The following is a 24,601-nucleotide window of genomic DNA, read 5'->3' as shown; positions in this document are numbered from 1 at the left end:
AGTCATGGTGTCCCTAGGAGGGAAATACATAGGAAATCTACTAAATATTTACTTGATCTGTACAAGTGAAGATTTCTAGGTCAAGTGACCAGCAGTCTAACTCATAGCACTTAAATAGAGAGTCATGGCCCCTCAATCAATTCCCAGACTTGAGTGAGATTAAAGACTCACAACCCCTTAAATGAAGGGGAGGCCGCATCCCTTGAGGAACAACCCCACTACACTACCAAAAATTTATACTGTTAATCTTTCTCCCAGTCTTCCCTAAAGGGATCTACGGGGTTTTACAAGAGTGACAGTTCACTGGGGAAAAAGAAATAATCAGACTTTTTGGAGATTACTGGATACTGGCTCTGAAATGACACTAAATTCAAGGGACCCAAAAAGTCACTGTTGCCCACCAGTCAGAATGGGGGCATATGGAGGTTAGATTATTGATAGAGTCTTAGCTCATGTCCATCTCACAGTAGGCCTAGTGGGTCCCTAAACCCATCCTGTAGTGATTTCCTCAGTTCCAAAATGCATAATTGAATAGATATACTTAGTAACTGGCAGAACACCCATATTGGGTCCCTGACAAGTGGAGTATGGGCTATTATGGTAGGAAAAGCCAAGTGAAAACCTTAGAACTACCCCTACTTAGGAAAATAGTAAATCCAAAGCAATACCACATTTCTGGAGGTATTGGAGAGATTACTGCCACCATCAAGGATTTGAAGAATGCAAGAGTGGTGATTCCTACCAGATCCCCATTCAATTTGCCTATTTAGCCTGTGCAAAAAACAAATGGATCTTGAAGAATGACAATGGATTATTGAAAACTTAACCAGGTGGTGACTACAAGTGTGGCTGCTGTTTCAGATATAGTTTCATTGAGAAAATTAATACACCTCCTGGAACCTGGTATGCAGGTATTGATCTCACTAATGACTTTTTCTCCATACCTGTTTCAAACAAGAAGCAGTTTGCCTCCAGCTGGCAACGACAGCAATACATATTCTGTGCCCTACCTCAAAGATGTACCAACTCTCCAGACCTGTGTCATAATTTAGCCTGCAGGGACCTTGATCACCTTTCCCCTCCACAAGATGTCACACTGATCCATTACATTGATGACATTATGCTGACTGGGCCACATAAGGAAGAAATGTCAATGACTGTGGACTTATTGGAAGAACATTTGCACACTAGAGGGTAGAAAATTAATCCCACAAAAATTCAGGTGACTTCCACCTTGGTGGAAACTCTGGCGGTGTAGTGGTTAAGAGCCACAGCTGCTAACAAAAAGATTGGCAGTTTGAATACACCAGGCACTCCCTGAAACCCTATGGGGCAGTTCTACTCTGCCCTACAGAGTCGCTATGAGTTGGAATCTGCTTAATGCCAATGGAGTTTCCTAGTAAAATTTCTAGGGGTCCAGTGGCGTGGGCCATGTCAAGATAGTCCTTAAAAAGTGAAGGAGAAGTTATTGCCTCTGGCCCCTCCCACAATTAAAAAGGATGTGCAACACATAGTGGGCCTCTGGATTTTGGAGGCAACATATGCGTCATTTGTGTGTGCTACTTCAGCCTATTTATCAAGTGACTTGAAAAACTGCTAGTTTTGAGTGGGGCAGAACAAGAGAAGGCTCTGGAACAGGTTCAGGCTACCATTTCAGTGACTCTGCCACTTTGGCCACGTGATCTGACTGATCCAATGGTGCTTGAAGTGTCAGTGGCGATAGAGATGCTGTTTGGAGTCTTTGGAAGCCCTTATTAGTGAATCACAGTGCAGAACCTGAGGGTTTTGGAGCAATGCCCTGCCATCCTCCGCTGATAACTACTCTCCTTTGAGAAACAGCTTTTGACTTATTACTGGGCCTTAGTAGAGACTGAACACTTAACCACGAGCCATCAAGTCACCATGCACCCTGAGCTGCCCGTCATGAATTTGGTGTCTGACCCACAGAGCCATGAAGTTGGACGTGCGGAGCAGCACTCCATCATTAAATGGAAGTGGTGTATACGAGATCAGGTCTTAACAGGACCTGAAAGCACACGTAAGTTGCATGAGAATCTGGTTCAGATGTCCATGGTCTCCACCCCTGTCACTTTACCTTCCATCTTCCAGTCTACACCTATGGCCTCATGGGGAGTTACTTATGATCAGTTGGCTGGTTTTCAGATGGTTTTAAGCGATATGCAGGCACCACTTGGAAGTGGACAGTGGCAGCACTACAGGCCCTTTCTGGGACCTCCCTGAAGGACAGTGGTGAAGGGAAATCTTCCCAATGGGCAGAATTTCAAGCAGTACACCTAGTTGTTCACTTTGCTTGGAAGGAGAAATGGCCAGGTATGTGGTTGTATATTGATTCATGGGCTGTGACCAATCATTTGGCTGGATGGCCAGGGACTTCAAAAGAACAGAATTGGAAAATTGGAGACAAGAATGTATGGGGAAGAGATACGTGGATAGACCTCTCCAAATGGGCCAAAGAAGTGAAGATATTTGTGTCTCATGTGAATGCTCACCAAAGGGTGACCTCAGCAGAGGAAGATTTTAGCATTCAAGTGGATAGGATGATGTGTTCTATGGAAACCAATCATCATCTTTCCCCAACTACTCCTGTCATTGTCCAATGGGCTCATGAACAAAGTGGCCATGGTGGCAGGGATACAGGTTACTCATGGGATCAGCAACATGAACTTCCATGTACCAAGGCTGAGTCGACTACAGCCACTGCTGAGTGCCCTATCTGCCAGCAGCAGAGACCAACACTGAGTCCCTGATATGGCATTATTCCTTGAGGTGATCAGCCAGCAACCTGGTGGCAGGTTGATCACTTTGGACTGCTTCCATTATGAAAAGGGCAGCATTTTGTTCTTACTGTAATAGACACTTGCCTGGATATGGATTTGCCTTTCCTGTAAGCAATGTTTCTACCAAAACTACCATCTGTGGACTTACAGAATGCTTTATCCACCATCATGGTATCACACATAGCCTCCTCCCAGATAAAGGGGCTCTCTTCACAGCAAATGAAGTGCAGCAATGAGCCTACACTCATGGAATTCACTGGTCTTACCATATTTCCTCTCGTCCTGAAACAGCTGGCTTGATAGAACAATGGAATGGCCTTTTAAAGACATAATTACAGCACCAGCTAGGAGGCAGTACCTTGCACTGTTTGGGCAATCTTCTCCAGGAGGCTATATATCCTCTAAACAAGTGTCCAATATATGCTGTTGTTTCTCCCATAGCCAGAATTCATGGGTGCAGGAATCAAGGGGTGGGAATGGAAGTGGCACCACTCACTATTACCCCTACTGACCCATTTGCAAAATTTTTGCTTCCTGTTCCGTCAGCCCTATGCTCTGCAAGTCTAGAGGTCTTAGTTCCAAAGGAAGGAATGTTCTCACCTGGAGACACATCACTGATTCCATGGAACTGGAAGTTAAGAATGCCACCTGGCCACTTTGGGCCCCATAAGTCTCTGGATCAAAAGGCAAAAAAGGGAGTTACCCTACTGGCTGGTGTGATTGATCCTGATTACCAAGATGAAATCAGATTGATATTACATAATAGAGGCAAAGAAGAGTATTTCTGGAATGCAAGAGATCCTTTAGGGCGTCTCTTAGTACTACCATGCCCTGTGATAAAAGACAATAGAAGACTACAGCAACCCAGTTCCAACATGACTACTAATTGCCCAGACCCTTCAGGAATGCTAAGAACCACAACCAAGCAAAGAACCACAACCAGCTAAGGTGCTTGCTGAGGGCAAAGGGAATACGGAGTGAGTGGTAGAAGAAGGTAGTTCAAGATACCAGTTATGACCATGTGACCAGTTGCTGAAACAAGGACTGTAATTGTTACCGGTATTCCACCTTATATGTGTGCATCAAGCATTTTTGTTTTCTTGTAAAATATAAGACGGAAACTGGGCTAGTGCAATTCTGGTTGTACACGTTAGTTGTATCATGTTAGGGGCTAGTGTGACTTTATAATTATCTTTATTCAGAGATTACTTATGGGTTAAGATGTATACAGGTGCCAAGTTGACAAAGGATGGAATATGATCACTAAGGTTGTGTGTCAACTAGGCTGGGTCATGATTCTCGGTGGTTTGGCAGTTACGATGTAGTTTGGCAGTCATATAATGATGTGATCACCCCCATGATGAGATCTGATATAATGCGATTAGCTTTATGATGGGAAATGCTGTGAGTAGGCTATCAGTAGAATGGAAATATCCTTGGGTGTGTGACCTGCATCCAATGAAGGTGGAATTTCTGGCAAGGCTCTCAGGCTTTTGCTCACTCTGGATCTTGCAGCTGGCTTCTGTTTGTCTGGCCTCTGATTCTGGGGACTTGAGCTAGCAGCTTGCCTGCCAATCTTGGGATTTGTCAGTCCCCATGGTCTGGATCTTGGGTTCACCGGTCCCTGCAGTTTTGTTTATCCAGAGAGGCCTCCAGTCTGACCCACAGACTTGGAATTTTGCAGCTTCTACAACCATGTGAGCCATTTCCTTGATATAAATCTCTCGTGAAAGAGAGAGAAATGCTTCACTGGTTTTGCTTCCCTAGAGAGCCCAGCCTAAGACATTTGTATATAAAGCACTTCTCCTACATTCCAAAGTATGATGTTTGTCTCAAGGAAAATAATTTGTGTGCGCTGAACTTGCCTTTTTTTAATGGAATATCATTTTTATTTGAAAGAAGGAATGGCAGAAACTATTTTGGATATTTGACACTTTCTCAAAAATGAACAATTGGTAAGCTTGTCATTTAAGGGAAACCAACTGACAGTATTGTTGGTAATGGTAAAATGTAATCTCTCAAGAGATTAGAATATTTGAAAACTTGTATCCACCACAAATTTGACAGCTTTCCAAAATTTACAAACTTCTCAGCTGGGATGAGTGATAATACTAAGAAAATGTGGCCTTTTGATATTTTGTAATGAAATGTGTCAATATGAGAAGACATGCATACTCAGTGAACTAATCCATGCCTTTAAAAAACTCTTGCCTTAGTACAAGACTCATTCAATGTGTAAAATGGACCTATGGGTTTTAATGAACAGAATATGAAATATTCAATAGTAGGTTTTCCAATTGTAGCTAACCTTTAAGAAACTACCACTTCCATAGCTTTAGTGAAGTATCAAAGATGAACAGTCACAATTACTTGGAAAGGTATTAATAACGCTCCTCCCTTTTCCAACTTCATATTTGTGCGACGCTGGATTTTTCTGTATATACCTCAACAAAGCAATAGACTGACCAAAACCAAACCCATTGCTGTCCAGTTGATTCTGACTCATAGCGATCCTATAGGACAGAGTGGAACCGCCCCATAGAGTTTCCAAGGAGCACTTGGTGCATTTGAACTGCCAATCTTTTGGTTAGCAGCCTTAGCACTTAACCACTAAGCCATCAGGGATTCCAACAGATTGGAGCAGATATGAAAAACCAGAAGCCTTCTATTGACACATTAAAAACAGCCATGCAAAAATGTAAAATGACCCACTCTTCTCATTACGTTGTTTTATTTTGGAAAATATTTTTCATGAAAATATATTATGTCCCTTAATGTTTAATGCGTTATTGTCATTCTAAAGTAATTTAATATTTTTAACTCTGTTTTAATTTCTCATATGGTTAATATCGACAGATATAACACACATAAACAAAACCACTTTGGGTTCTTCACTAATTTGTAAGAAAAAAAAAAAAAAAGAGCAAATAGAAATTCTAAGGAGCCCTAGTGGCACAATGGTTGAGCTCCTGGCTGCTAACCCAAAGGTCAGTGGTTGGAACCCACCTGCTGCTCCACAAGAGAGAAGGCCTGGGGATCTGCTCCTACAAAGATTACAGCCTAGGAGACCCTATGGGGCAGTTCTATTGTCATGTAGGGCCTCTATGAATCCACGCCAGAGCACGCAACAATAACATAGAGATCCTGACACTAAAAAGGACCTCTGACTTAAGCGGCCCCGGCCCAGGACTCAAGGACACAGTGTAGCAAAGGCTCAGAACAGGAGGAGCGGGGTCAGGGCAGTCCCAGCACCTGGACTTGCCTCTGAGGCCCGGATGGCGGCGTTAGGGGTGGAGAGGCCTAGCATTGTGGTTTCTCAGTCTCCCAGTTTTACTTTTCCCTCTCAAAACCTGTGTCAGTTCCTTCAGCCCTGGACACACACGAAGCGGCCCCAGTCCTCACTCCAATTGGGTCTCCGATTTCTGGAGAAGCCAGTCACCGCGTTTTCCCATAATCGGGGGTCCGCTCCGTCTGGCCAGGACGCAGATTCTCCCTAGACCCCAGTAGTCAGGTCATGGCACCCCTGACCCTCCTCCTGCTGCTCTCAGGGACCCTGGCCCAGACCCGGGGCGGGGATGGGGTGAGTGCGAGGTCGAGAGTGAAACGAGCTCTGCGGAGGGAGCAGCGAAGGGACCGCCCAGCGGGGACGCAGGAACCTTGGAGAAGCCGCGTTCTCCTGCTCCATCCCCGTCCTGACTGCCCTCCCCTCGCCCCTACCCCTTCCTCTCACGCCCCTACGTACGGGCCCTGCTCCTGCAGCCCCTTTTTTGCCCAGGAGCCCCTCGCACCTCCCCGCCCCGATCGACCCGGACCCGGGCGCCGCGCGGGGAGGTGGTGGTCGGTGGTCTCAGCACCGCCCCCCCTGCCCCCAGGCTCCCACTCCCTGAGGTATTTCGACACAGCCGTGTCCCGGCCCAACCACGAGGAGCCCCGGTACATCTCCGTCGGCTACGTGGACGACACGCAGTTCGTGGGGTTCGACGGCGACGCCGCGAATCCGAGGGAGGAGCCACGGGCGCCGTGGATGGAGCAGGAGGGGCCGGAGTATTGGGACCTTAACGCGCGGGTCTGCAAGGTTTCTGCGCAATCCTTTGGTGTGGGTCAGCGGAACCTGCGCGGCTACTACAACCTTAAGGAGTCTGGTGAGTGGTGCCGGGCCAGGGTCGTAGGTCACGAGTCCCTTCGCCCCCACGGACGACCAGGGGTCGCCCCGAGTCTCTGGTCTGAGCCTCACCCTGAGTCCCTGTGACCCGCTAGGCCCTTGGACCAAGAAAGGTAGACAGGCTCTGTTCTGATTTCCTTTACAGTTCAGAACCAAATTGACTCTGATGCATCACCGCCCATTGTGAGGGCATGGCTGACCTTTGGCGCGGGGCTGACCTCGGGGGCGGGGCTGACCTCGGGGTGTGGTTGACTGTGGGGCGGGGCCAGGGTCTCACACAGAGAATGTATGGCTGTGAATTGGGGTCGGATGGTCGCCTCCTCCGTGGATTCTATCAACTGGCCTACGAGGGTGCCGATTACATCGCCCTGAATGAGGACATGGGCTCCTGGACAGCAGCGGACATGGCCGCTCGGATCACCCATCGCAAGTGAGAGGAGTCCAAAGAGCAACAGCACTTGAGGGTCCACTTTAAGGGAGAGTGCCTGGAGTGGCTCCGTAGGTACCTGGAGAAAGGGAAAGAGACTGCAGTGCGCAGGTACTAGGAGCCACAGGACGCCTCCCCTACTCCCTTTGAGCTGGGCTTGTGTCACCCTTGCTATGTCTCAAAAGGAGGGGAGGAGGATGAGGTAGACGCCACAATACCCCCTCCCATAGGTGTGGAATTTCCACATACTGTTTTTTTGTAACATAGAATGACTTGCCTAGAGGAGGCCTCTTTTCTGTCAGAGACAGTTAAGGCATCCACTTTCTCTGGAGGCAGGTAGTAGGGGAGATGATTCCTGACTAATCAGCAGTTCTTTTCGATCCTGAAATCGACTATGGGAGCCACCAGAAACTTTTCTCCCTCAACATTTGTTCTCTGCCCCACACCCAATGAGTCTGAAGGTCTGATTCCAGCTTTTCTGACTTTCTCAGCCTGCACCCAAGTCAGAACTAGAAATCCCTGCTCTCCCCCTCAGACACCTGGAACCTCCTACTTTGGGCTGCCTCACCCTGATTCTAGAACTCTCCAAGAAATAGATTATCCCAGATCGCTGGTCCAGGCCGAAGTCTGAATTTCCCACCCCCTCCCTCAGCCCAGTTGCCCTGTCCATTCTCAGTATGATCACATGAGCACTGCTCAGGTAGCCCATGAGAGGTAATGCAGAGTTCCTGAATTTTCTGACCCTTCAGTGCCTCCAAAGACACATGTGACTGATCACCACATCTCTGACCGTGAGGTCACACTGAGGTGCTGGGCCCTGGGCTTCTACCCAGCCGAAATCACCCTGACCTGACAAAGGGACGGTGAGGACCAGACTTAGGATACAGAGACCTGGAAACTAGTCCTGCAGGGGACGGGACCTTCCAGAAGTGGGTGGCCGTGGTGGTGCCCTCTGGAGAGGAGCAGAGATACTTGTGCCATGTGCAGCATGATGGGCTGCCTGAGCCTATCACCCTGAGATGGAGTAGGGAGGATGTTATGGATTGAATCATGTCCCCAAAAATATGTCTTGATAATCTTAACCTCTATGCCTATGTTTACAATCCCATTTGGGAATGGGTTGTCTTTGTTATGTTAGGGGGGCAGGATTAGTGTAACACGTGTCTTGAGTCAATCTCTTTTGAGATATAAAAGAGATTTAAATAAGTGAGTAAGCAGAGATGGGGTAAGAGAGGTGCCAAGACACATGGAGATCTCCGAGGAACCAGGAAGAGAAGCTGAAGAGACAAGGACCTTCCTCCAGCACTGACAGAACTTCTTCCCCTAGACCCGGCGCTCTAAATTCAGACTTCTAGCCTCCTAAACTGTGCGAAAATAAATTTCTATTTGTTAAAGCCGTCCACTTGTGTTATTTCTGTTATAGGAGCACTAGATAACTAAGATAGAGGGAAATGAGGGTGGAGCCTCTTCCTTGGAGCAGCAGGAGCCCTTCTGAAGACCCTTAAAGAGTCAGGGCTCCTCATCTCCTTTCTCGTTCCAGAACTGTCTTCCCGGCCCATCACCCCCAACATGGAAATTGTTGCTGTCCTTGTTCTGGGAATTGTTGCTGTCCTGGTTCTCCTTGGAGCTATGTTGGAGTTGTGGCTAGAGCTGTGATCTACAGGAAGAAGAGCTCAGGTAGAGATGGGGGTAGGGTCTGAGTTTTCTCATTCCACTGGGGAGTTTCAAGTCCCAGGTAGGAGATTTTCTGTGTCCTACCTCATTACGGGCGGCACCATCCAAAAACAAGCTAACCCAGTCTGCGGCCCTGTGTGCTAACAATTACTCTTTTGTAAAGCACATGTGAGAATGAAGGGCAAATCTTTCACCTTAATGGTTCTCGCAGTGGAGACCTGATTCCCAGTAGTGGCAGGTCACTGGGGAAGGTTCCTCCTGAGGACAGATTTCCAGGAGTGTGGTTGGTATAGACACTGCACATTGTGTTTCCTTGTCCTGCCCTGGTACTGCAATGACAGTTCTGGAAACTTGCCTGGGGCCTAGGACTAGTGGGCTCTTCTAGGACCTCATAGGCCTGCCTCCTCCCCAATGCAATCTCTCACAGAATTCTTTCTTCCTGCAGGTGAAAGAGAAGGGAGCTACACTCAAGCTTCAAGTTAAGTATGAAGGAAGGGAGGCTAATCCTGAGACCCTTGGAATAGTACAGATGGGAGCCCATGGGGATGCCACCTCACCCCGTAATTCCTGTTCTCCTAGTCTCATCTCCTGTGGGTTCTGACCAGAGCCTGTTTTTGTTCTCCAGATGGTGACAGTGTACAGGGCTCTGATGTATAAAGGTGAGACGCTGGGGAGCCTGACATGGAGACGTGTTAGGGCAGAGGGAACACAACTGGGTTATGGGGATTCTTTGGATTTGGGCATTTTGAGATTGCAGCAGGCTATTCAGAGTGTCAATACTTACATGACCAACCTTAATTTGTTTATGATTCTTTTCTTCTGTACCATGAGAGCACTGCCTTGAGTGGGCCTGAGCCGAAGCATAGTGAGGTGGGGGTAAAGGAGGGCATTTGCCCCCTGGGCGCAAGTTCAAGAGTGTTGGTAGGGAAATGCAGGGGTGTGGACTGCACCAGGTGACACGTCAGAGGGGGTGACACCACATGGTCCAAAGATTCATCCAAGACCGAACTATGCAGGACTTGAGCTGCTCCAGAAACCCTGTGCCAGCTTAAGCCATGTTTCTGCACTGCTGTCTGCTGCCACAGTTCTCAGTGTCTGCTGGGATGATTGACGGGCCTGGTGGCACCACTCCTGCCATGCTGCTACCCACCCCAACTTGGGAATCCCCAGAACCCATCTGTCAGCCTGCCTGCTGCCCAAGAAGCAAGCACAGTGGGAAATCGCCTGCGGGCTGCCGGCATGCTTGACTTCTCCTATTCATCTTGACATGGGGGTGGACGGAGGACAGGGGGTTACAACTTAGAGATTGCCCCTGAGTACTTGAATGATGGGGGGCACAATTTAGAGATTACTCCTGGGTGCTCCTTGCCCTCACTACACGATTTGTTTACACCCCACTTTGTGATTGAAGAACCCCTGACTTCTCTTTCTACAATGGCTGTCTGAATGTGTCTGCATTCCTATCAGCATAAAGTGAGCATGTGGCGACCAACCCACCCCTGCCCACCAGGACTCCCACCCTGCACTGACCTCTGTCCCTTCCCTGCTTGACAGTCTCCATTGCAGCAGAGGTGGCTCTGGAATGTCTTTGTAGTAGACTGAATTATGTCCCCAAAAAATATGTGTTGTAAATCCTAGTCTCTGTGCATGTGGTTGTAGTCCCATTTGGAGATAGGTTGTCTACGTTATATTAATGAAGATTAGTGTAAGGTGTACCTTGACTAAGTCTCTTTTGAAATATAAAAAAGCGAGCAGAGATGGGGTAAGATAGGTGCCAAGGCACGTGGAGATCTCCAAGGAACCAGGGAGCAGAAGCTGAAGAGACAAGGACCTTCCTCCAAAGCTGACACAGAGAGAAAGCTTTCTCCTAGAGCCAGCACTCTGAATTCAGACTTCTAGCCTCCTAGACTGTGAAAAAATAAATTTCTGTTTGTTAAAGCCACGCACTTAGGATATTTCCGTTATAGCAGCACTGGATAACTAAGAAAATAAACAAAGAATATTTTTCTACAGATGGTTTGAGGAGAAATAAAGTCTCTTCTACAAATATGTAACAATATAGTAAACATCTAAATTAAATGTAAAGAAGTAAATAAAACCTTCTAGTTCAGTGTCAGTGTCATTATTTGGTTTTCTCCCACTTACATAGGGCCCAGGCTTCTGTCCTGAGTAGGTCCCCTGTGCAATTTCAGCACTCCCTCACCTGCATGGCTCAGGGTTCAGCCCTCTGTCTTCTCTGTGTGACTTAATCACAGTCTCAGCATGAGAGGGCTTCCTACCCCCAATTCTGGAGGAATGTGAGGCCTCTGTCCTCAATTTTCACCTGTTCCTTTATGTTCTGGGCACATAACAGTCATTCAAAAAAGTCAAATCTCACATCCTCTTACATTTTTCAACTGAAAGTATATCACTGTTATTTGCCATGAAATAATGTACGTCTGTAGGCATTGGGTGGGTAGCTAAAAAGCCAAAATTAAAACCACATGTAATTAAAGAAGTCAAAAACCTTAAGAGCCATCTCTATTCATTCTCATGTAGACATGCCATTGTTAGATTATATTTCATATATCTGTTTCTCACTCTGGAAAAATTATCTCACTCTGGGGTAAGTTGTGCTAATCCTTATTTTGTCTTTTTAAGTCTAACAACGCTGCTTTTAACCTTTTAAATTCTCCCAAATTCAAATGGTGTAAGTCATCTCAATGATACTGCATGTAAACATTCAAAGTGGACTGAAGAAATTTAGGTGTACTTAAGTCATATAAGTAAATAACTGATAGCTTTCACAGACTGAAGAAAATCAAGTTGACTATTTGATTTTTGGGTGTTGTTCCCATTTTACTTTATAGCCACTGTCGTATTGTATGTAGTTGATCTTGATGTGTAATCTGTATATTTAGGGGGAAGTGCAGTATAAAAGAGTAGTCTTTAATCCTAGGTTAGAGTCTTGGCTTCATTACTGAGTATGCTATATGCAAATTAGTGTTTTCACTAAGTCACTGTAGCAAAAAGTGTATCAGTACCAGTTGCAGTTGAGTTAATTCTGACTCATGGGAATGCCATGTGTATCGAAGAAGTAGGACGAGCTGTACTCCTGGCACTGCTTTCTTGGTGGTATGAGGACCCCCTGTCTTTCTACTCACTTCTCTTTTATATCTCAAAAGAAATTGACTTAAGACAAAACCTAATCTTGCAGATTAAGTCCTGCGCCGTTAACATAACTGCCTCTAATCTTGCTTCCTTAACATCATAAAGGTAGGATTTACAACACATAGGAAAATCACATGAGATGACAAAATGGTGTATAATCGCACAATACTGGGAATCATGGCCTACCTAAGTTGACACATATTTTGGGGGGACACAGTTCAATCCATGACACCCCCTAAAGAGACAGAAAGTGATGGAATGGATAAAGAAAACACTACCCGTCAATATGTTGTCCACAAGAAACATACTTTAGATACAAAGACATAAATACATTAAAAATCAAAGAATAGAAAAAAATTTATCAAGGAAACAGTAACCAAAAAAGGGCAGATAAAATAGATTTTATTTATCTCGGATAAAATACATTTACTAATCTATATTTAGTAAACTGACAAACTATCTTATAAATATTGCCTGAATTTTTCCACTTCTTTACATCTTTACTGCGTGCTCCCTGGTTCACACCACAACCTCCTGTCTTAGGGACTACTATGATGATCTCCTAACTAGAACTCTAGTTTCAATTCTTGCCTGCCTACTTTCCAACCATCAGCCAGTGTGGTTTTGAAAAACACAGATCAGATTCTATCATCCTGCTACTTAAAGCCTGTCAATGGCTTCATATGTTTCTCATCACACTTAGAACAAAACCCAAACTCCTTACTAAGCCTGACCATCTCCACAATGCAAGTCCAAACTCCCTTTTCTCTGTCAGCATTCTGCTGCCCACATACCTCACCAGCCACACTGGTGATACTAATCTCAGATAATATAGATTTTAAGGCAAAATCCATCATAAAAGACAAGGAAATTTATATAATCATTATAAAGACAATCCACCAAGAAGACATAACCTTAATAAATACCTACGCATCCATCCACAGGGCTCCAAAATACATAAAACAAACTCTAACAGCACTGAAAAAAGAAATAGACGGTTCCACAATAATAGTAGGAGATTAAAACACACCACTGTTGGTAAAGGACAGGACATCTAGAAAGAAAATCAACAAAGACATGGAAGACCTAAAAGCCAGATCAATCAACTTGACTTCATAGACATATACAGAACATTCAACCCGACAGCATCACAGAATACATTCTTTTCCAAAGCACAGGGAACATTCTACAGAATAGATCACATTTTAGGCTACAAAGCAACCCTCAATAAAATCCAAAACATTGAGATAATACAAAACATTTTCTCTGATCACAATGCCATAAAAGTAGAAATCAAAACTGGAACATCAAGGGAAAAAAGATCAAATACATGGATATAAATAACACCTTGCTTAAAAACAAATAGGTAATAAACCAAAAAAACGAAACCCAGTGCCGTCGAGTTGATTCCAACTCATAGCAACCCTATAGGACAGAGTAGAACTGCCCCCATAGAGTTTCCAAGGAGCACCTGGAAGATTCAAACTGCCGATCCTTTGGTTAGCAGCTGTAGCACTTAACCACTACACCACCAGGGTTTCCAAATAGGTAATAAAAAATAAAAAATTTTTTTTTTATTTTTTATTTTTAATAGAAGAGATCAAAGAGGGAATAAAAATATTCCTAGAATCAAATGAGAATGAAAACACATCATACCAAAACCTTTGGGACACAGCAAAGGCAGTGCTCGGAGGTCAATTTTGTAGCAGTAAACACACACATCAAAAAAGAAGAATGGGCCAAAATCAAAACACTAGCCCTACAACTTGAACAAATAGAGAACAGCAAAAGAAACCCTTAGGCACCAGAAGAAAGGAACTAATAAAGATTGGGACAGAAATAAATGGAATAGAGAACAGAAAAGCAAAAGAAAGAACCAGCAAGGCCAAAAGTTGGTTCTTTGAAAAGGTCAACAAAATCAACAAACCATTGGCCAATCTGACAAAAGAAAAAGAGGAGAGGAAGCAAATAACCCAAATAAGAAATGAGACAGAGGACATTACAACAGACCCAACTGAAATAAAAAGGATCATGACAGAATACTATGAAAAATTATACTCCTACAAATTAGAGAACCTAGAGGAAATAGACAAATTTCTAGAAACACACTACCTACCTAAACTAACACAAACTGAGACAGAAAATCTCAACAGATCCATGACAGGAGAAGAGATTGAAGAAGTAACAAAAAGAACTCCCAACAAAAAAAAGCACTGACACAGATGGCTTCACTGGAAAATTGTATCATTCATGGAAGAGCTCACACCAGTACTATTCAAACTATTTCAGAGCATAGAAAAGGAAGGAATACTCTCAAATTCATTTATGAAGCCAGCATCACCCTGATATCAAAGGCAGGCAAAGACATCACAAAAAAAGAAAATTATGGACAAATATCTCTCAGAAATATAGACACAGAAATCCTGAACAAAATTCTAGCCAATAGAATTTAGCATCAAATTAAAAAAAAAATGATAATACACCACGACCAAGTGAGAGTCATACCAGGTGTGTAAGGTGTGTAAGGATGGTTCAGTATCACAAAATCAATGTAATCCACCACATAAATAAAACAAAATTTAAAAAATCTCAATCAATGAAGAAAGGCATTTGATAAAGCCCAACACCCATTCCTGATAAATACTTTCAATAAAAAAGGAATAGAAGGGAAATTCCTCAACATGATAAGGTCACCTATACAAAACCAACAGCCAGCATCATTCTCAATGGAGAGAGACTGAAAGCATTCGCCTTAAAAACAGGAAAAAGATAAGGATGCCCTTTATCACCATTCCTGTTTAACATTGTGCTGGAAGTCCTAGCAATAAGGTAAGAAAAAAATCCTTTAAGACCAGTCAGAATTGAGAATCAATTAGAAAACTCATCCTTATGATTTTGTTTCTGTAGAACTACTCTTGTTATCAAATGTCTAAGGCTTGTTTCTCTAGAGAAGCAAAAGTAATGGTATGTATGTATATATATATATATATATATTATATATACATATATATGGAGAGAGTGAGGAAGGGAAATAGAGAGAGAGAGGTTTATCTAAATAAATGGCTTACATAGTTGTAGAGGCTGGCAAGGCCCAAGTCCATGGGTCAGGTGTCAGGCTGGAGACTTCTGACTCACATAGCTACAAGAGCTGAGGAACCCAAGATCAGCAGTCAGATGGCAGGCTGTTGGCTCACTGGTTGTGGATGCTGAGGAATCCAAGATTGGCAGGCAATACAGCAAACAACAGGCTCAAGTTCTAAGAACTGGAGGGCAGGTGATGACGAGCCAAACACAGGATCCAAAGGTAGTAAGTGAGTTTTGCCAGAACATCCATATATATGTTGGATGCAGGCCACACCCCCAAGGAAACTCCCTTTACAACTGATTGGCTGATCACATCGGATCACATTATGGAATATGAATACATTATTACATAACTGCCAAAACACATCCTTACAGAACTGCCAAATTACAATATTACATAACTGCCAAAACACTGAGAATCACTGACCAGCCAATTTGACACAATTTAAACATCACACACGGTGAAGATGCCATGTAAAGACAAATGCACACGGAAGATGCATCTACAAGCCCAGGAATTCCAAGGATTGCTGGCAGCTGTTATAGAGAAAGATGGGCTTCCACCCTAGAGCCATGCCCTGAATTCAGATTTCTAGCCTCCTGAATTGTGAGAAAATAAGTTTATGTTCTTTAAGGCCACCCATTTGTGGTAGCGTTTGTTGCAGCATCACTAAAGTAATTAAGACATCAGCCTTTTGCTAATGAAGCTACTGTGAACATAGTTTTACAGGTCCTATGGTGAATTCTTTGTGTTCTTGACCCCAAGTATTCTCAACTCGGGCTGACACACAGTTGTAAATGCTTATTTACCAATACCAGAGGAGGGATACCAAACCACAACAGGAAGCTGTGACTCATTCCTGTGCCAACTATTTGGAATTGTCTACTGATCCTCAAGAGGACCAAACTACATGTGATTGGTACCTCAGGGACACAGTAAAGATCAGGCACACAATCCCTGTCTCTTGCAGTGAGCGCCCATTGTCATTGAGGAACACAGAAGAAACCACTTGGAAGTGATATAAATTACCAAGCTCCATGATGACCAGAGTTGAAAGTGGGGATTCAGTTGGGAAAGATGCACTCGGGTCCCTCTGGTGCTCTTCCCCTTGGATCCTGACCCTTAGTTTTCCCCATGCCTATTTTATAGATATAGAACTTTATGGGGGGGGGGGCTGAACCTTTTGCCTTCAGGACCCTTGAATACCAGGAGCTACATTGCTTTCTCTTCTCCTTCCCTCTAGGATGTCAAAAGTACCCTGGAAAAGTAGGTGATTTCCTGCATTTCTTTGAGTGAGTTGGTCTTGGCTTAGAGACTAAGGGGAAACCCTGGTGGCATAGCGGTTAAGTGCTATGGCTGCTAACCAAAGGGTCAGCAGTTTGAATCCACCAGATGCCCCTTGGAAACTCTATGAGGCAGCTCTGCTCTGTCCCACAGGGTGGCTATGAGTCAGAATCGACTCGATAGCACTGGGTTTCGTTTGTTTTTTTTTTTTTAAAGAGTAAGGGTACAGTAGAATCAAGGGAGTAAGGGTGGAAAATTCATGCAGTATTTGGGTAGGATATGGCAGTAGTTTCCTTGACCCATGATGGCAATTAGAGGGTAAATCATTGGAACTTCCTTGGTAAAGAGAATGATAATATAGAACTAGATTCCATTCTGTCCTGTAGGGTATAATTTTGTCCAAACAGGATGTAAGGAGGAAGGGGTTGGGGGACTGGAAAGGATGTTTATCATTATGCTTGAAATATAAAAATATCTGTCTTAGTTATCGAGCACTGCTATAACAAATACCAAACAGAAGTTTATTCTCATGCAGTCTAGTCTGCTAGAAGTCCAAATTCAGGGTACCAGCTCCCAGGGAAGGCTTTCTCTCCCCGTCGGCTCTGGGGGAAGGCCCTTGTCATCAATCTTTCCCTGGTCTAGGAGCTTCTCTGCACAGGAACCCCGTGTCCAAAGGACACGCTCTGCTCCTGGCACTACTTTATTGGTGGTATAAGGTCCCCCTTGTCTCATTTCTTTTTTATATCTCAAAAGAGATTGACTTAAGGCCTAACCTAATGTTGTAGATTGAGCCCCGCCTCATTCATATAACTGCCTCAAATCCTGCCTCATTAACATCATAGAGGTAGGATTTACAACACAGGAAAATCACATCGGATGACAAAATGGTGGACAATCACACAATACTGTTGACATATATTTTTTGGGGGGACATAATTCAATCCATGGTATTCTCTACCCTTTGGTCTCCCAAAATTCATGTCCTTGCCACATGTAAAACATACCCCATCATATCATAGCAAAAGTCTTAAATAAACTCCAACTCCAAAATCCAAAAATTCCTCTTCATCTATGAAACCTTAGAATACAAGTTATCTGCTCCTGAAGTACAATGATGAAACAGACACAAGCTAGACATTTTCATTACAAATTTGGAGAAATTGGAGGGAAAGAAAGGTTAACAGGCACAAATCAAATCAGCAGAACACATTACTTTAGCTCTCAAGGCTTGAAAATAACCCTCAGTTCTCTGAGACAATTTAGGCAACGGCCCTATCTCCAGACACTGGGTGTTGGCCATACTCCCCGGATTCTGAGTGGAGTCTCCTTGGCCCTGGACTTCAGCTCCACCTTTCAGGCTCACTGGAATGGCAACTCTGCTCCCTCGAACTTGGGTGGCCCCAGAGTCCATGGCTCCAATGTTTGAGACCTCAGAGGCAGTGGCCCTACCCTTTGAGACTGAGGCAGCTCTGCTTCCTGTGTTGCTTGTCTCTTCAGTTTCTGCTTCCTGGTTCCTTGGCTTCTCAGCCCCTTGGGGCTCTCTGGCCACATCTGCCCTGCTGGGGCAAGTGTTCCAAAGCTCTTTAGTTCTATCAATAATTGCCTGAAGGTACCCCACTCCACCAGGAAGCCTCCTGTTCAAAGTCACTCAGCTCTCTCACTCCATGGGTCAGCTCCAGAGTCATCTTGTACTTGTCTCTGGGTTCTGCTCCTGCCATTTCTGTTTCTTGCCATCTATGCTGTCTCTAATGTCTTTCTCACTTCCTTCTGAGTCCTCACCAGAATTGTCTTTGATGTTTATGATTCCACCAAGTCTCTTCAAGGCATTCTAGTCTTTTACTATTAGGCACTTTAAAACTCACCCCCTACAAATGTACATTTTCAAAACTGCTTGCACATTTTAGGTATCTGTTAGAGCAGCACCCTGCTCCCAGTACCAAATTCTGTCTTCATTATCTAGTGTTGCTATAACAGAAATACCACAAGTGGATGGCTTTAATAAACAGAAGTTTATTCTCTCACAGTCTAGTCTGCAAGAAGTCCAAATTCAGCCAGTTCCAGGGGAAGCTTTTCTCTCTCCGTTGGCTTTGGGGGGAAGATCCTTATCATCAGTCTTCCCCTGGTCTAGGAGCTTCTCTGCATGGGACCCTGAGTCCAAAGGACTGGCTCTGCTCCTGGCACTACTATCATGGTTGTATGAGGTCCCCCTTGTCTCTCTGCTCATTTATCTTTTATATCTCAAAAGAGATTAACTTAAGACCTAACTTAATGTTGTAGATTGAGTCCTGCTTCATTAACATAACTGCCTATAATCTTACCTCATTAACATCATAGAGGTAAGATTTACAGCACATAGGAAAATCACATCAGATGACAAAATGGTGGACAATCACACAACACTGGGAATCATGGCACATATTTTGAGGGGACAGAATTCAATCTATTACACACTCCTAGAATGTTCTGAGACTCATTCTTAAGGTAAGGCTCTATCCAGGGGACCACATGGCTCTCCATAGATTGGTAAAGAAAGCAGTAGATAAGTACTTGTCTTCAGGGAAGGGGGATGTCTTAGGTTGAGTTGTCTTGAGAAGCAAAACCAGTGCAGCATATAGATATATATATAATATAGAGACAGATTTATATCAAGGAAATGGCTCACACAGTTGTAGATGCTGGAAAGTCTCAAGTTCATGGGTCAGGCCGGAAGCTTCTCCTGACGGACGTAGCCATAGGAGCTGGTGAATCCAAGAGTGGATGATCAGACAGCAGGCCTCTCGCTTATGGGCTGTAGAGGCTGATTAATCCCAATATTGGCAGGTAAGATGGCAGGTAAGCTGCTAGCTCAAGTTCCAAGAATCAGAGGTCAGATGAGCAGGAGCTAGCTACAGGAGTCAGAGTGAGGAAAAGCCCTTAAGCTTTGCCAGAAAGTCTACCTGTATTGGATGCAGGCCACAACCCCAAGGAAGCTCCCTTTCAGCTGATAGGATACTTACAGCAGATCCCCTCATGGGATCACAGAGCCAATTACATTATTATACAACCGGCAAACTACATCATAACTGCCAAACTACTGAGAATCATGGCCCAGCCAAGTTGACACACAACCTTAACAATCACAGGGGAGAAAGTGGAAAGATGGAAAATTTTAGTTTCTATTGAAAGAAAACAGCATCTGAATACTTGGCTAGAGCTTCCCCCGACCCTGCCCTCTCTTCTCTTATCTCCCTACCACTCCTAGATGTGAGAAAGTGAAGACCATGAAGGTGAGTTTCGTATCCATAGAGCTGGAGAAGAACTTCAGCAATTTCCCTTGACGGTACCTTGCCCTGAGAAAGGTCCTTAAACAGCTCATCAGTGAGTTTCTCCCAAAAGAAAACTAGAAGAGGGATTCACCAGATGAAAGAAAATCCTTAGGTCATATCTCAGCTGGACTTCGGTTACTCCTCTGTCACTTTCCATGCTCATACTCATCCCACCCCTTTACTTGGCTTTCAATGTCACTCTCAGTTGAGTCATAGAAATCAAGGGAGAGGAAGCCTTAGATGTCATCTAGTCTTATGTCTGTATTTTTCTAAATAGGCACCCAGAGAAGTTAAATAATTTGCCCAAGTTATCAGGTAGAGTGACTATATAATGTAGCATCTAAACTGGAACACTCTTAAGGGTAAAAGGTAGTGCTATTGATATTTATGCAGGGAAAATAGGTATAAACGAGACTGTTCCTAGGGAAGCAGACACAGGGTCACTGTACCCCTAGACCTTAATGCTACCTTGCTCTGTATCCTTCTTAACACATTCCATTCTTTCTGGCCCTTGACTGTGCCTAGCTCTTCTCCACACAGTGAAATAGATGATGTCAGAGGGGAACGGTGAGAGGACAAGGCTGGAACCTAGACCACCTTCCCTTACAGAGTCGAGAGATCATTATCTGTTTATATTAGGATCAAGGTGAAAAGTGAAGCCATTGTCCCCTCCCTTCTCTTAGGTAACATTCTGGATTGAGAAAGTTAACCAAACCATGTTGTTCAGGGGACCTTTAAGAGAACAGGCTCTGTAAAGGCAGGCTAGTAGAGCAAGGCAGGGGAGATTAGCTATTTCCATTCTCATCCAGCTCCCCACTCTGGCTTCTTCCACCAGTGGACATGACCCTGAGACTGCTCAACTTGGCCTAGTCCTGTCGGAATTGTGTATGAGTGTCAAGGTCATGGAGACAGGGCTCCAGGATCTCCCTGATATACCGTGTCATTTCACCTTCTACCTTTGCCTCCTGACTACTGAGGATTTCACCTCAGGTAAACACTACTGAGAGGTGGAGGTGGGCGACAAGACCCACTGGGCAGTGAGTGTGTGCTAAGACTCTGTGAAAAGAAAGGATAAGCTGACTCCACTCCCCGATACTGGCTACTGGTGGGTGTGAATGTGGAATGGGGGCAAATATGCAGACACCACCATGCCTTTTACCCCTTTGCACATCAAGGTGAAACCCAAGAGGGTGGGCATATTCCTACACTATGAAGCTGGCACAGCCTTTTTACAATGTTACTGACTGCTCCCATATCTACACCTTCACTAGTACTTTCACTGAGAAACTTTGGTCCCTGTTCTACCCAGGCATCTGGGCTGGTCAGAAGAATGCTGGGCCACTTACCATTAGGCCCCCTACAGATTGGATGTTACAGGTAGATTAAAAAAAAAAAATTGCCATCGAGTCAATCGTGACTCATGGTGATCCTATAGGACAGAGTAAAACTGCCCCACAGGATTTCCAAGGAGCACCTGGTGGATTTGAACTACCAACCTTTTGGTTAGTCGCCATAGCTTTTAACCACTATGCCACCAGGGTTTCCAACAGATAGATAGGGATGTGGAAATAATTGGGGTAAGAAAGAGTCAAGAGCTGTGGGCCTTCCTTCCTATACCCTTCAGGAACGTCCTCCTGTCTGCCTGGTTCCAGTCCTGATTTGCCTACGAGAAACACCTTGGTTTCTAGGCTGGTTTGCTTGGAGGCATGGGACTGAGCTGGGATGAGAGCACAACTGCATCCCTCTCTTAACTGTAGCGGTGAGTTGCCGGTTCCCAGGGAATTGCCTCCTCTGAAGTCCATCAAGTTTTCTATTGCACAAGGATGATTTGGGAAGGAAGGAGAGGCTTCTCCAGAAACAAAAAGTCCATAGGAGGGAATCTGTCTTCCTCAAGCTGGAGGAGGAAACAGAAACCCCAATACATCTTTCAGGGGCTTCTTTGGTCCAGAATAGTCTTGTTTCTTGAGGAAGATGGCAGAGGTCTGTGTACCTCTAGGGTTAATAAATATGAATGACAGTTGCTCTCATTATTCTGGAAGTGGGGGAGTATTTCTGGGGCAGAGATTGGGCATTAAGAAGGTCAGAAGAAGATTAGAGAGCGAGTTTCTTTGGTCTTCCATTCCCAGGCTAAGCTTACCATTATGAGTAGGATTGGCCAGAAGTAGGCACGTGCTCATGGAATCAGGGTGGAAGGAAAGAACAGAAGAACCTACTTCCCTGCAGAGCTGACTTATTGCCTGCCTCCATATAGTTGGTTGTCTCCAAGAAAGCTGATCACCTTGCTCCTCTCCAAAGACAAGACGGAAGAAGCCCTGCAGACACATGTACACTTTCACTGCTTTCCCGAAAGAACTGGTAAGAGAGAGGGTCAGGTATCAGAGGAAAGAGAAAGTGTCTCTGTCCAAAGCCCTGGCTTAAAGAAGGCTATTAAGTAGTTGCCCTCAAGGTGTCAGCCTTGTTACGTAGTTGAGGTATCCAAGCCAGAAAGGAAGAAAGGTAATGGAGTCTTTCTCATCCTGAGAATGGGTAGAAAAGATGGTATCTGTAGGGGAGGCCAGATAGGCAACTTCCTGTCATGTATGTGCACCTGGCCTGGAACTCATGTTCAGAAGAGCCAGCCTTTTGCTTGTTTGTTGCATTCCTTCATCCTTTGCCATTCTCCTTTTCGGAGAATGCAAATTATTTTACCATTAGGCCAAAATAAACCACTGCAGGGTACATAGGTTGTCAAATAAAGGTAACATGATGCATGCCAAACCAAACTAAAACAACTTGGATTATCTCTGCTTGGGTAATCAGGAGTTGACAGAAGATTGGGAAAAAAGACTGCAATTTATTGAGGGCATTTCAACTCCTCCTTCTACCTCAAAAGGACTTTGTCCAGACTCTTCTTCTCTTACCTTTGTGCCTTGACTGTGGTTATTTGTGGCAAGATGCTTCAGTTTGCTTGAAATAATACGGAGCGAAGGACCTACTGAACTGATCTGTGTTGTGTGGTAATTTGGCAATGGCATGTTGTTGATGTCTGTTTTAAGAACCACTGGGGTATTAAAAATCCATGTTTCTGGGTCACACCCTCAGTGAATGATCAAGGTTTGGGGCGTGGGGGCTGGGCATCTGCATTTTAAACACAATCCTTCTGGCTGAGTCTGGGGATCCTTGTGAAACTCGTCCTGGAGGAGGTTTCAAACATTTCCCTTCTCTGTCTGAGCTGGAAAACCAGTTCCCTTCACCTGCATGGCAGAATCTTAAGGAAGAGAGGTTGCAACCTCTCCTGACCTACGTTGCCCTCTCCCTGTCTCAGGGTTCATTTCCATTCTGCCCCTTCCATCCTTCTGCTTCTGACCTCAAGAGCTTGCAGGCAGTAACTATGAAGAGGAGGTAAACGGGATGCCAAGCAGAACTAATGGGAAACAGAAGTCAGAAGTAGGGGTGTAAAGTGTATGTCTGTGTGGGGAGTGGGGTGTCATTTCACAGGTAGGGAATGCTATCGATAGGTCTCTGTGACCCAGTGTCTAAGACTAGGATTAGGGACCATTGACTCACCAAGTGAGGATCCCCTGCTATGTGTTCAGAACTGTCTAACAGGAAGTATGTTTCTTTGATAAGCAGACAGGAGTGGGACTAACCTGTGCTTTCCTGGGCCAGGAGCTCTCTTCTCTCCATCACTCTCATGGTCCTTCCCACTTTGACTCCCACTGGCACAAGCGGCTTTTTGAATGTATAGTCACTGTTCTTCTGATGTATAGTCACTGTTCTTCTGTCTGTAGATCTTCAGGCACCTGCCTTTGGCTTCAGGACTGTGGGTCTAGCTGGTTTTAATTGGCATAACCATCTCCCAAGCCTACCTGCATGGAGAGACAAGTCTTCTGTCCTGTAAATGTTTAGAAGTTTAAGATCTTCTGCTTTACCAGCCTTTCTAGTCTCTACTTGCTGTAACCGGTTTGGGATTTGAGGAAGACTTTGGAAGTATTGTAGAGAGAAACTCTCTGACTCTGCTAAAGTAAAAGTAAAGATATTTATTAAAAATTCAAACACAGTTGAAACTGTGGGAAAACACAAAGTGAAAGCAATTTCCCGAGTGTGCCCCCAAACTATTCAATCACAGGGGTTTAAAAAGGCAAAAAAACATAAACTTGAGGAGCTAGCTTAAACATTTCTGACCGGTTGACATATGGGTTAGTTAAAACAAGGTTACGGAAAAGTATAATGCGTTGTAAGGAAGTCGGAAAAAACATCTTTGAAGGGAGTTGAGGCACATCTTCTGACAGTCGTATTAACCACAAAAGACACATATTTCCTGGAACATCTGTGCGAGCCATAAGATCTTTATTACAACACTGACCTACTTGACAACGCTTGAACTAGTTAACAAACTTTCTGAGAACAGGAAAGAAGTAACTTCTATGAAATAGTCAAACTGACAAAATGGAGTTGGGACTATGTTTAGCCAGAAATCCTCAGCCAAGCCAAATGCCTTGAATTTTAGAATGCTCTTTATCAGAAAAAAAAACCCTTTGCCCAACAAGTCCATTCCGACTCATAGCGACCCTATAGGACAGTGCAGAACTGCCCCATCGGATTTTCAAGGAGCCGCTGGTGGATTCCAACTGCCGACCTTTCTGTTACCAGCCAACCTCTCTAACCACTGCAGCAACTCAGAGGGACCTTTGGACAGGTGGGATAGAATTTACAAACAAATGGATCTGAGAGACC

The 24,601-nt window shown here is 44.5% G+C and overlaps 1 pseudogene; it reads left to right on the top strand.

Moving 5' to 3' along the window:
• Positions 1-1,902: 1,902 nt before the first annotated feature.
• LOC135232802 (patr class I histocompatibility antigen, B-2 alpha chain-like) overlaps positions 1,903-24,601 on the top strand; it is a 53,681-nt pseudogene continuing 30,982 nt past the window's right edge.

Source organism: Loxodonta africana, chromosome 1 (assembly GCF_030014295.1).
Source record: "Loxodonta africana isolate mLoxAfr1 chromosome 1, mLoxAfr1.hap2, whole genome shotgun sequence".
Lineage (NCBI taxonomy): Eukaryota > Metazoa > Chordata > Mammalia > Proboscidea > Elephantidae > Loxodonta > Loxodonta africana.
The sequence above is the reverse complement of the archived record's forward strand: the minus strand, read 5'-3'. Positions and strand labels throughout refer to the sequence as shown.